Source organism: Solanum lycopersicum, chromosome 3 (genome assembly GCF_036512215.1).
Source record: "Solanum lycopersicum chromosome 3, SLM_r2.1".
In the NCBI taxonomy this organism is placed as follows: Eukaryota; Viridiplantae; Streptophyta; class Magnoliopsida; order Solanales; family Solanaceae; genus Solanum; species Solanum lycopersicum.
In genome coordinates, this window is record NC_090802.1 from 36,077,238 (window position 1) to 36,091,437 (window position 14,200).

At 35.7% G+C, this 14,200-nt stretch overlaps 1 long non-coding RNA gene across 1 annotated transcript; it reads left to right on the forward strand.

The window, feature by feature from the left end:
- The first annotated feature begins 1,555 nt into the window (after window positions 1-1,555).
- On the forward strand, window positions 1,556-3,747 carry LOC109119778 (uncharacterized). The gene is made up of 2 exons (XR_002027202.3): window positions 1,556-2,421; window positions 3,005-3,747. It is a non-coding gene; the product is annotated as an uncharacterized lncRNA (long non-coding RNA).
- Window positions 3,748-14,200: the final 10,453 nt, after the last annotated feature.

The window sequence follows — 14,200 nt, forward strand, 5'->3', positions numbered from 1 at the left end:
TATATCAGATAGAATAAGTCATAACCTACCTCCACCAAAGAACTCAACTCAATCAAGCTAATTTCTCAATGTTTTTCCTTTCGTCAATGCTTCAAAACGTTTCCAATGTATTAAGTACGCATAATATATAATTTAATGAGACTAAAGACACTTTTATTACTATATGTGTAGCCTAGACTCAAAAACTCAACCAAAACCTATAATAGATTCCTAAAGTTCAAGCCTAAGGTTAAGTCTCAGTTCCTTCAATTATCATAACTTTAATGGTATTCAAATAACACAATACACCTAACATTTAATTACCTATCCAATATATCAAAACTTAGCTTATAATATGAGATTAAATGTTTTGGAATTTGTTACGAAATCAGTGGCAGCAAACCATGAACCCAACTCAATTCTTATTTAACTATAATGATTAACTTTTACCTGAAGTCATCGTCCTCCTTCAAGGTTACGTTAGCTTTATGTTATAGTCCTTTTCTCTCTTCTCTTTTCTAAATAACATAATTGTGTGTTAGAAGTGACAAACTCCAATAATTTATCTTAAATAAGTATGGGTCAATACTAAGGTTATTTAATAAATTATTAACTTGCATCATTAACCATCAACTAAATAAGTTATTTTACATGACTCATCAATTAAATAATGATAGTTAACACATGGTCCAAAATATCCATTTAGAATGTAGCAGAAGTGTATTTTATAAAAGAAAATGATCTAATGTTTGAAACAGCCTATTGGGTTATTACAATAACTTTATTGTCAACCATCAATTCCACGGTCACTTCTACTCCACTAGAAAATGCATTTTATTATTTTAAGAAAAATATTCATAGTTCAATTTTAGTTGTTCTATAGAGCTTTTTCTTCTTTCTAACCGATGATTTTTGGTTTTTATAAAATCATACATCAACTAGTACATTTTTTGTTGCATTTTCATCTTACATTTCTTCAATTGTTATTATCTTGTACTATAACAAATTGCTTACATGAATAATCTTCATTTCAACTACTATTCATCGCCTTCTTCATTTCGTCAAAATTTTGAGGGGCAAAGAGAAGTCACGAGAATTTTTTCCGAATTCATCAATCAAGTTCTATACGAATTGGATCAACTTCAACGTAAAGTGAAATTATTTCTACATGAAAAAAATTGACATTCTCTTTGGGACAAAAATTAAAATGTGTCACTTAAATTTGAAAGGAGAGTTAAATAGTTTCAAAAATATATTCTTAGATTAACTAACACTTGGTTCTTCAAGTTATAAATATATCTATTTTTCATCCATCAATTCCACGGCCACTTCTACTCCAGTAGAAATTTCTTTTTCTCTATCAAGAAAAAAATAATTCAAAGTTCTATTTCAGTTGTTTTAAAGAGTGTTCTTCTTTCTAACTATTGATTTTTTTTATTTGTGTAAAACATACATTAATCATTACATTTTTTATTACATTTTCATCCTACACTTTTATAATTGTATCACCACTAAATTATAACAAATAACTTGCACGTGAATAATCGCCATTTCAACAGCTATTCATTGTGTTATCAATTGCATCAACATTTTGGGGGCAGAGAGAAGTCATGAAAAAATTTAATGAATTCATCGATCAAGTTCTATACGAATTGGATGAACTTTGTTAACCGTAGGTAAACTAACAAAATAAAAAGGTTCTCATATCTTTGTATTCATGATTCAACTTCTTGCCCCTCTACACGCTAAGGAGAAAAAAACATGTTGTCGCGATCCTAGACAATATAAATATTTACCTCCGAAATATAAATTTGCATGTACCTAAGAGGTGATTAGTATACTATTACTTGTGAATGACAAATCAACCAAGCATTTTTTTCCTAAATGTCTTGTGTATCCTAATGATGTGACCTCACATTTTTTCTAAAATGGATGACCACATCCAACAATAGAATTTCTAAGGAGTTCTCTTGGATCTGGAGGTTGGAGGTATCAATTAGATTAAAATCTTCATCTGTCTATTCTCTCATGGCTGATTACCGTTCCGGCCAACCTATTTGCAAGTTCAGTAAAAATGGAGTTGAAATCATTGATCACAACTTCTTTCAATGTCAGAGAGCCAACACCTTCTGGAGAAATATGGCTAAAGCAACAAATATATTGTTGTAATTGATTCAACAATGGTCAACTGGAAAAGCACCTAGGAGGCTAGCAAGGGCATGGAATTCAACAACGGGATCTCATGGGAAATGATCACACCCTTTTGCCTTTGGGGACTTTGGATTAAAAAAAATGACAACATTTTCAACGATAAGAACTACCACGTCCAAATAGATCACATCATTGCACAAACCACTGAATTCAAGCTCATCGTAGCCAAAAGCAATAGGACTAAAACCATTAGAATGGATGTCCAAGTCAAAAGGATCTTTCCATCCCAAGGTATGCTAAAGCTCAATGTCGATGGTGCATGTACCTTAATGCCCGCCCGAGAAAGGGTGTATTTAGGGATCACACTAGTAAATATGTGAAAGGATTTACCTAAGCTTGTGCTCACACGACCATAACTCAGGCAGAACTCTTAGCCATTCTTCATGGACTAAGGAAAGCTGATACTGAAAAGATCACCCCTCTGGAAATCAACTTTGATTCGATCCAAGCTATTTATATGCTTATTAATGATCACCTTTATTTTAATAATAATATCATTACTGAATGCTGAAAGTGGTCCAAGTAACCATATGCAACATGTTCTGGGAGGAGAACAGAGTGGTAAATCTGCTGACGAAGGAAGGTGCTAAACCCCCCACTTTTGTTAACATATTCCACCACTATATGTGCATACATTAGGAACTAGCTTTGCTTGTAGATACCAATCATATTATGAACAATAATGGCCTTAAGTATTGTACCAGAACAAAGGCAAAGTCTAAATCCTGTACCAGCTTGAGTTATATGTATAATATATCCTTCTTGTAAAGATACAATTCCAATAAAACTATATCTTTGTTGCTTAACTTTACAGGGGCATACTACAATTGTGTAACGATGGCAACAAAGATCACAAGTATTTACACAGAGGTCAAACATACAAGCAATCTCTGGCACATTTTCCTTACATCCAATGGAAGATCTGAAGAGCATATCTCTTGAAGCTATGTTCTGGCTTCCACAAGCCCACCAGAAATTTTCTGTAAGACTGCCTCTTCACTTGCCATTAAAGATGCTAGTAACTTGGCACCAGCAATCCTCTCCTGGTCGGAATTAAACAAAAACACATTAACCACGAGTATGAAATTAATTCTCACAACGTGCTTCCAAATAATACTAGGATTCACTTCTTTATAGGCGATAGAAGCAGCAGGCAAATCCTCATGATCAGACCCAAATGAAAAAAACGAGCAGCAGCATGCACAATAATGAAAAGGAAAAAGGAAACCAGAGAGAAAGTTACGCCCAATGGCAAATTTAGCAGATAATAGCTTGTGATGGCCCTTTTTTACCACATCAATAAAATTTGATAGTGACAGGTTTTGGTTCCACAGGGTGATGCAATGGAATGAAGACACTAGGTGGACGCTGACCAAACACATTACCACCACAAAAGCACCAAGACTGTTTGTGGTCAAGGAGAGAACCTTAAACAGGGCCAGACGATTAGATGCTTTATACAAACTTGACCCTCCATTTCCAAGGAAGAGCATATATTTCAAAAGTAAAGCCTGTTTTATTTTAGAAAGGGATACATAATTTAATAGTCCCTCCATCCACTATTGTTTGTCATGATTTCTACTTTTAGAGTCAAACTATGAGAACTTTGACTAACATTTTAACATGTATTTTTCCATCATATTGATATGCAAAAAATTGCAATTTGTAGTACTTTTCATATAATTTTTGAATATCAATTTTTTTTTATAAAAAATATCGATTTAATGTACTTTAATTTAACTCGGAGGGAGTAGTTGTGAGTAGTAAATTCAATCTGAAACAATTCAGGAGATGAAATACTTGATGTCCATTCTAACACAAGAACAATATTTTCACGCAAGTTGGAGCCTAATGCTTCAATAAAACTTCCATATTGCATGGAATTTATGCCATTGGTCACTACATGGACGTACTTGTGCATGTGGAAGCACCAGAGAAAGTAGGTCTCTGTAAGCATAAGGTAAGAGGGATATAGTGGTTCAAGTACATAGAGCAATGATAAAAAGCACAGCCAAAGGTTCAAGATCAAACAAGGATAATTATAAAGCAGTGACTTTAAAAATACCTTCTCCGATCCTTCTCTAGGTGACTTTATGGAAACCTTGAGAAGATCAGAAGAGTAAGGAAGAACTAGAGATTTTAGATGGTACAACATTGAGAAAAATACTTGGATACATGCAGACCTCACTTCTGAATTTGCAATTTCCTGGAAAAATTGCAAGGATTAGAGACCAATTACATCTGCCACTATTAAGCAAACAGTAGGTGATTACCAGAACAGGTCGAATAATGATGATAATTAATGAAATGAAATAGGTGAAAAATACACAAGTGTAGAACACCTCGACACAATGAAGGACACGTGGAAGAATTTTTGAAACAAATGGTTTCTTGCTAGCAGAAGGAACCTTTTGACAAGCAGTAATCAGCACATTTGCCATGCGCAACCGAAAAGATTGGTGGGCTTTTACCACCTCATTTCTACCCAACATAACAGAAATATCTTCATCACAAACCAAGTGGTGGATCACGTAACTACAGACTGAGTCTTTTGTGAGAGAATCGCCTGCAAATGATCCACAACAGCCTCCTAGCAATCAAGAAGCAAAAGGTTGTTTGCGTAAGCTTAAAGAAAGTTACCAACCTGAAGAGACGATGCTCTGCTCAAAACAAACCTCAATCGATATTGAGTTCTTGACAGCTTTTGTAGCTTGCAATTCAGTGCACAGAATCAATGGTAAACAGTCGATGCACCCATGTTGTGCCTTTGAAACTGAAGAAAAGAAAATTTACCATGATGACAATTATTAAAACATGAGATGTAGTGTAGAAAAACATCAGTTACTTACTATCATCCCCATCTACTGAAGGCCATAATAAAATAGTCTCTATTGCTTGGTGAATCCAGAACATGTCGGGATGCGCATATGCATCTGTGCCATTTACCTATGACCAGAATGTTTGATGGACTATTAGGATTAGGACCCAAGAAGATAATATTATCTAGTTAACAAGAGAGGAACCAAGACAAACTTGAAAGTTCAACGCACATATCCAAAACTATGTAACTGTCCTAAGAAAGATTATTACCAAGAGAGATATGCAAATTGAAAATAGACAAGCTTTTATCTTCAACAAATCCTTGACGCAAGTGGCGTTTTTCAGTTGATAGGACATTATTGGAATTAGAACCTGCAGAATACAAAGGCAGCAAATGTTGATGCTAAATATTGCAGAATTGGCGCGCGCGGGGAGAGGGGGGGGGGGGGAGGGGACACAGTCCATATGAGGACTTAGAACAGTTAATGCATACAACCAACACTTAAGCCAGCGACAATCTTCCTGCTATAGCCGTATAAAAGTTATGATGTTTTTTTTCTGGGTAATAAATTATGCAATGTTACCTCTAACCAACAAAAAGAGTTCAATAAAACTACAGAGCATTCAGATCAGAACCACAAATATCTTCTAGGAAAGTTGTTGCAGCCACTGAACCTCCAAACAGAAATAACGACTTATCAGACTATGTAATTTGTGTATCAAGTATTGACATTTTCTTGCCCTCTCTGAACTTTGTACAGAATCTATATTCTATCGTCTCCCTAATTTCCCATTGTATTTGTGTTATAGCAAAATTTGTATTTACAAATGACTGAATGAGTTTCTTAGAAGTCTCCAGTTCCTAGCTTGCCAGGTACAGTAGATCATTGTACCCCATTTAACAGCCACTACCTCAAACTTTTTCCACTTTCTGCTCATATTGCATTTCAGACTTTGTGTTGCATCTGTCTTCAGCATATGCATAACAGCCAAGTCTCCAAGGCATTTCTAATTTCTAACTTCAGAGATCCAACTACAATCAGTGAACAGGTGAGAATGTGTTTCTGTAGCATCTTCATCACAAAAGCAGCATTTACATCTAAAATTGGATGTGCAGTTTGTGTAGCCTTTTCTCAGTCAATAACTTATCTTGATATGCTAACCACACTATAACACTTTGTATAGGCAACATCACTGAGCTCCACACCAGATCAACCTCCTTCAATTTAGTGAGAACTACCTGCATAACTAAGTAACTACCAGGCACTGAATAATTCACGTTAGGAGATCGGAATGTATTTTCCACAGTGGTACCCGCTAAGCCTCAGCTCATCCATAGAGTTCATTTCTTACAGTATCAAGTATCAACAGCAATCCTGTGGTGGTTTATGGTCCAAAATATCTCTAGTATCTTTCATAGAGACCTCATTTACCTATTTACCCATAAAACGTTTTTCTTACAGTCCAGTTGTCATAATAGTTTTCCCACTGAAGATATGCTCCATTTCCTGCGGGCTTTTTATGTTAAGTCACCCATATTTTTTCGGGGACGCAGACCTGTCCCATGAGACCAATGCCAGTTTCCACCTTTCCTTGGAGCTTCCCCTTATGAAGTCTCTAGTTTTTTGTCCACTTCTTTTAGCACACTCTGGGGCAAGATAAACTCAGCACCTCAATGCTGTATAATTTTACCCTTACAGTGTGTGCCAACTATTGGCATCTCATACTTGTCAAAAATGCTTCAACGAGTCAAAGCTAGTTTTTCCACATTCAACAATTTAAGCGGCCAAAGCAACTTTGAAGAAAGAACAAACATGTAAAGCCACACTCTAGAGGTGTAAAAGAGTGCAGCATTTCTAGGTAATTTAGTCCCCATATCATATTTGTCTCTGCAATATATATGGGTTAAACAAGGAGCAAAACACATACCTTAGGGTGAATTCTCCCACACAGCTCAGCTGCAAGTCTACGAACATCTTCAAATTCAAACTTGCTCAATGCCCTGAAACAAAGAGCACAATGGAGTAATCAGATGATGAAATTTTATAACATGGTAATTCACAAACCAGAAAATTAACTTCTGGAAGAACCTGTTAATAAGAAGTCCTGCCACACATTCTGTGCTTTGAGTTCCCAATCATTCATCATCTGGAGGTAATCTCTAGTGAATTTTGCGGAGATCTTTTATTTTATTTTATTTGGGAAGGGGGGGGGGGGGGGGTTGTTTTCCAGTAATGTGGGTGGGATATCAAAATGGATGATGGTTAGAATATAACAAAACAGGTTACAACTAAAAGCAACAGAGTGTACCATGTGCTCGTTTGGTTGGAAGTTCATCATACAAAGCAGATGAGTTAAGATCATTGAATACTTGCAATGGAAGCAACCTCACTACAAGCAATGGGCAGAGACGATTAGAAAGATCGATCTGTCCTTCTGGAGCATCATAGTCCGGATACACACCCTCATCAGGACTGCTGGACATGGAGTCAAAATGATCAACTCTACATCAGTAAGCTTAGAAAATAAAATTCCAAAGAATATAAACATATTTATTATTGCAGTGAGCATTCTAGTCCTACTCCAAACAAAATATCTTGCATGCTCACTGCACACAGTCTACAAACTTGGTAAGCAAATGAAACAAAACTGTAAGAAGAAACTGGCATTTCATTCAACATTAGGCAAGTGCAGATAAGGCTTACATTACGAAGTTGTACCTTATCCACCTTCATTAAACAAAAGCCATTTACACAGAGCACTGCACAAAGTACTTTCACTAGCTAACAATCCAAAATCTACATTAAGGAATCAACTTCATCTATGTCTCAGAATAACCTTCTATCACTTAAAAGCTAAAGATTTTATAGACAATCCTATTAATTAACATCAATTACACTTTATACATGTAAATATTATACATGTATTCATATGATTATTTGAGATTATTACCCCCTCACTCCTTCAAAAGTCATTCAAATTCGATATTACACAAATAGAAACTTCCTTATTTATATTTTGGAATAAAATCTATGTCTAGATAATATTCAGAATTTCCCAAGAATACGAAAAGTTTATTTATAAGTTTTAGACAACTTGAAAGGGAAGTACGGTAGTAACTCGTCTTTTCCACTATTATAGTAATTATTTTATGTATTAAAAGAATAATACTATGTACTAACATACTGTATTCCTGTATATGTGACTCTTCCGCAACCAAATTACTGAACTATCACACTCATCGGTCAAAATTAAGAATTACTATTGTCCTCATCAAAAAACAACAACTACTACACATCAATCCCAAACTACTTGGATTTGTTTAAGTAACAATCTTAGAAGAAGCACTCTTATATGTGAGAAGACGAGAGTTTGAGAGAGAAATCTGCTTAATTATTCCCCCAAACTATTGGGGTTTAAATAGTTAAGTATAATTGTCCTAAAAGGAAAGGAAATCAATCCAAATCAATACTTAATCAATATAAATCGATACCGAATTTAAATAGGAGTAAATCTTAGAGTAAATCAAGCTACCTACTATACTAACATATATGCTATAGAATATTCCTAGGATTCTAACACTCCCCTTTAAGTTGGTGCATACAAATTATATGTACCAAGCTTGTTACATATATAACTTGTTTTGGGAGTGGCGAAGGACTAGCTGAATACGTCTGCAAGTTGATCACTTGACTGCACGAACCTAGCGATGATGTCTATTGAGAGTTTGGTGCTCCCGTGAGATACTGATTTCCTACAATGTGAAGTGCAGCTTCACCATGGCACACAAGTTCCCACTCCTTTAGTATCTCCAAATTTCAACTCTTTCAGTAGTTGCTTGATCCATGAGTTCACATGTTGCCACTGCCATAGCCCAATGCTTCTGCACTAGATCTAGCAACCACATTTTGTTTCTTACTTTCCCAAGACACCATATTTCCCCCAACTAGAATACGATCCAAAAGTAGATCGTCTATCAAGGGTGACCCTTCTGCATCTAATATCCAACAATTTTCTCATGTCCTTGATCTTCTTAAATATTTTTTTTTTGAAACTGGTAATGTTGTATTCCTCTGCATTAAGGTATGCTGGAGACCTCCAAAAAGGTAGTAACAAGCTAAAACAACATACTAATTACAAAATCTTAAAAGATCTACTAATTGTTCAGAATTTTCTATACAATGCTCTTTACACCAAAAGTAGAAAGTTGCTATGCAGCTCTCTTTGATTTTCTGAATGTTGTTGAATCTATCTTCCAAGTTTCTTCCATTCCTCTCCCTCCAGATAGTCCACCATATACAATGTGGGATTATTCTCCACCACTTCTTCTGTGTCTTGCTTCCCCCTCTCCTAATCCAACAACTTAACAAGTCTATTGTGTGCTCTGGCATTGACCATTTTGTCTATGTTAAACTAAGGAACATAGTCCAAAGTTGAGATGTGACTTTACAATGGAGGAATAAATGATTATTTGTCTCTCTAGCGTCACTACATAACATGCATCTGGACACAATTGGCAATCCCTTTTTATGAAGGATCTCATGAGTGAGGCAGGCTTTCCTGATTACTAACCAAGCAAAGCACTTGGCCTTAGTAGGAGCCATACTTTTCCATACATGCTTACAAGCCTATTTTGTTCTCAGGCATCCAAGGATACCTCTTCCTATAAATTCTACCTACAGGGAACTAGCCATCCTTGTCATGTTTCCATCTAAAAGTGTCATCCTCTAAAGTAGTGCCTTTGAAACCATCAATCATCTACAATAGCTCCACAAACCTGCCTACTTCCCAGTCATTAAGATACCTCTTGAATAAGAAGTTCAATCCCTATGGGGACCAGCTATCAGCCAATGTAACCTCAAGGTTAGTTTATATCTTAGACAGATCAGGGAAAACGTGTATTAAAACTTCTTGTCCAATACATAGGTCCTTCCAACATAGTATTTTTTTTCCCAGCACCCAACTCATAACATGAATTCTTTACTAGTCTAGGCCAAGATTCCTTATAGATCTCAATACCGATGTTTCATAGATGGTTGATACTGCATTGGTACACCATTGCTCTATCTGGCCATACTTATTTAGGAATACCTTCTTCCATAGAGCATGGTTATTTCCATTAATTTCCTTGGAGCACATTTTATGTATCGAAGAATGTGAATAACTACATTACAATAACTGTTACAAGGAGAATTCAAGAACTAACTTCCAACACTAACTAGGAAGGTAATATCAGGTCAAGTCACTGAGAGATAATTTAACTTTCCTACTAGCCTTCTATATCTTCCTCGATCGCTAAGGGACTTCCCCTGACCTGGTAGGCTTAAAAATTGAATCCATTGGACAATCAATAGTCCTACAATCTATTATCCCACTCCAATAATATCAAGTGCATACTTCCTTTATGTGGACTGTGAGATACAAGCACCAAAATTAACCAGATTACCAATCTAGGCAATGGAAGCTATTGATGAAGATGCCTGATACTGAAGAAAATCATTGTATTCTACCTCAGAAATAGAGAATGATTGATTACTAGAGCCCACTGATTTAGTGCTAAACATATTGGATCCGAGAGACATGTAACAAATCTATTGGTGTCTAAAAATAAAGTAGATTCTAGAAAACAAATCTAAAGAATAGATCTGGATAACTGCTGAAGGCCAAAAACCATCATACGTGAGGATTCCAATCGTAATGGTGGTATTGCATATACACAATACACCAAGAGAGTGTCAGAATCGCAGAACATTGGAGGTTTTGTTGGAAAAATGCTCAGCAATTTTGTTGTTATTTTATTCTAATTTTATACTAAAGAAAGCTCTGATACAATGTGAGAAGATAAGAGTTTGAGAGAGAACTCAACGTGATTATTCCCACAAGAGAGTGGGTTTAAAATTTAAGTAGCTAAGTATGCATGTCCTAAAAGGAAAGAAAATCAATTCAAATCAATACCTAATAAACATAAACCAACACCAAATTAAAAATACGAATAAATTTAAGAGTAAATCAAGTTACCTACTATGTTACACATATGCTATCTAACAGGATACATATGATATGGTAGATGATCATAATCTATATTAATAAGGTAAATAAGTATTCTATAATAGAATAGGATTAATCATTTCTTACTTAGAATAGGAATTAGAATATGAATTCTAGTAGAGAAAGGTTTCTAATGTAGTGTCGATAAATAGGGTATTGATGTAACAATTTAGATACACAATTCAATAATATTTTCTACTATATTTCTCACATGGTATCAGAGCAATTGTGAGAAAAAAATTAAAAAAAAATATTTTTTTCGGTAACCTAGTTGCTGTCCGGATAATTATTATTTTCCGTCACTGTTTTCATAAAAATGACACCACCACTAGCTGCGAAATTTCCCGGCAAGCAAAGCTCAGTCATCACCATAGGAAACCAGTGCTACACGCGCCGCCACTAGGATTTTTGCGGCGAACTGTTAGACCCACGCCAGCGCGTGTGACTTTTTTCGGCCAATTTATTTTGAAATTTTTTTCTATCTGAGTCGCCTCTTGATTCCGAGGCTGACAGTGTAATTTTTTCTGATTCAGACCAGATTCGATCGCCATAATTAGGGTTCCGACTATTTTTAGGTTATTTTCGGTAATTTTTTTTTTGAGATTTGAATTTTCCGACAATCAGATCTCAATAATCAAGATTTTTTGTTGTTCTCGTGACATATTTAGCATAATGTCTTTTAGATGTGATGTTTTCGGTTCTAAAAATATAGGGATTGGAAATTCTACCCCTATAATCACTTCAGAACTTCTAGTTGGGAAGTTCAAACTAGTTATCTTGGGCTTCATAAGTTGAATTGTGGTGCAAGGGTCAAGGTGTTCACGATCACTTAACGAACAAGACTTATATGGTAGAGATAAAGGCAAAGACTAGTGAGAAAGATGCAAAGGTCAAAGCACATTGGGAGAAAGTAGATACTCAATTATGTAGTCTCCTATGGCGTTCGATTGATTCCAAATTGATGCCTTTGCTTCGCCCATCCAAACGTGTTATACAGTTTGGGGAAAGGCGCCTGCTTTAGACACTAATGACATCTCTCGATTTTATGATGTGATATCTTGATTGACCAACTTAAAAAAAATAAGAATCGGATATATCTACTTACTTGGGACAGGTACAGGCAGTCATGGAGGAATTCGACACGTTGATGCCAGTAACTACGGATGTGAAAAAATAACGAGAACATTGACAAACATTGTTTCTAGTTCTTACTCTTGATGGACTTCCCCCTGATAATGATTCTGCATCATCAGTTTTTAGCTATCCCTACAGTTCCTACAATCGATGAATTATTCTCTTACCTTCTTCATCTTGCGGCACCTCCTAGTCACAAAGTCGTTTCATCACCCACTGTTGACTCTTCTATTCTCGCATCTCAAACCTTTGAAAAGCGTACATATCAATCTACGGAGAATCAGCAAGGGGGAGGACATTTTGGGACACCTCGATCCAAGTGTAGTCATTGTCATAAGTCTGGAAACACTCGTGACATACGTCATATTTTGCATGGTCCACCACCCAGTTATCATCCTGTTGTTCTAAAGGAATATAATGAGTTCCTTCGAAATCGCGCAAGTAAACAGTCATCTCCACCAGTAGCATATGGTGCTCAACCTAATCAACCATCCAATAATGCTCATATTGTTCAGATAGAATAAGATGAGTTCCTTCAGTATCGTGCAAATAAGCAAACATCTCCACAAGTAGTTTCGGTTGCACAACCTGATGTGTCTGTCACGGGTGATTCTTTTGCTTGTGTGTTGCAATCTAGTACTGTTGGAACATGGATTGTGGACTCTGGGGCATCTGATCATATTTCTGGTAATAAATCACTTTTATCCGATATTAGTTCTTCGCAATCTCCTCCAGCTATTACTTTAGCCAAAGGAATCCAAAAAAAAAACAAAAGGGGTTGGAAAAGCCAAACCCATATCTTCTGTCACCCTAGACTTTGTTCTTTGTTTCTGTTTCTCCTTTTAATCTAGCATTTGTTAGTCGTTTGACGAAATCCTTACATTATAACATAACTTTTTTCAATGATTTTTTTCTCATATAGGACCGCAGTACGGGACAGATGATTGAACAGAATATGAATCACAAGGCCTTTACTATCTTACCTCTTTGAATTCCTTAACAGCATGCTTCGTTACAGATTCCTCAGATCTAATTCACAAACGTCTGGGACATCTGAGTCTATCCAAACTGTAAAAGAAGGTGCCTATTTTGTCTAGTTTATCTAAATTAGAATGTGAGTCATGTCAATTTGGATTACACATTCGTGCTACGTTTTCTCGTAGTACTGAGGGTCATTCAGAGTCTAGTTTTTCAATAATTCATTCTGATATTTAGGGTCCTAGTAGAGTCAGTTCCACCTTAGGATTTTTTTATTTTGTTAGTTTCATTCATGATTGCTCAAGATGTTATTTTCAAAAGTTTCTTTGTTGAAATACAAAATCGGTTTGGTGTTTCTATTCGTACTTTCCGTAATGATAATGCCTTAGAATACTTATCATCCCAATTTCAGCAATTTATGTCTCACCATGAAATCATTCACCAAACATCTTGTCCATACACTCTTCACCAAAATGGTGTCGCGTAAAGAAAGAATAGGCATCTCATAGAGATTGCTCGAACTCTCCTCATTGAATCCCATGTACCGCTGCATTTTTGGGGCGATGCAGTCCTTTCAGCTTGTTATTTAATTAACAGAGTGTTGATACGCTCAAACTTACTTATCAACTAAGAAGTAAAGTGGTCATATCAAGTAAAGAACCCAACTAATGAGATTGGGATCGTTCCCACGAGGAAAATAGTTCAGACTTAACTTCAATCTATTATTACTACTATTCAGTCAATTATTTCCTTGGAAAGCAAAGACAATAAAAAGGGTTTTTTTTTTTACTTCTAAATGAATGAAAATAACTAGCTAAAAATTAAATGAGACAACTAACAGCTTCAAATGTTGGAGTTTAATCAATTAATCAAAGTAAGTAGGGTTTACGTGTTCCCCACAGGTTCATAACTTGATCATTCTAACTATAACAATTCTTTCCTAGTATCGTGCATGCAAAGTGATAAGTTATGTATTTCTAAATCCTTGGTCCGGCATCTAGAAAATTTCACTCTGCACCTTGGTCCGGCT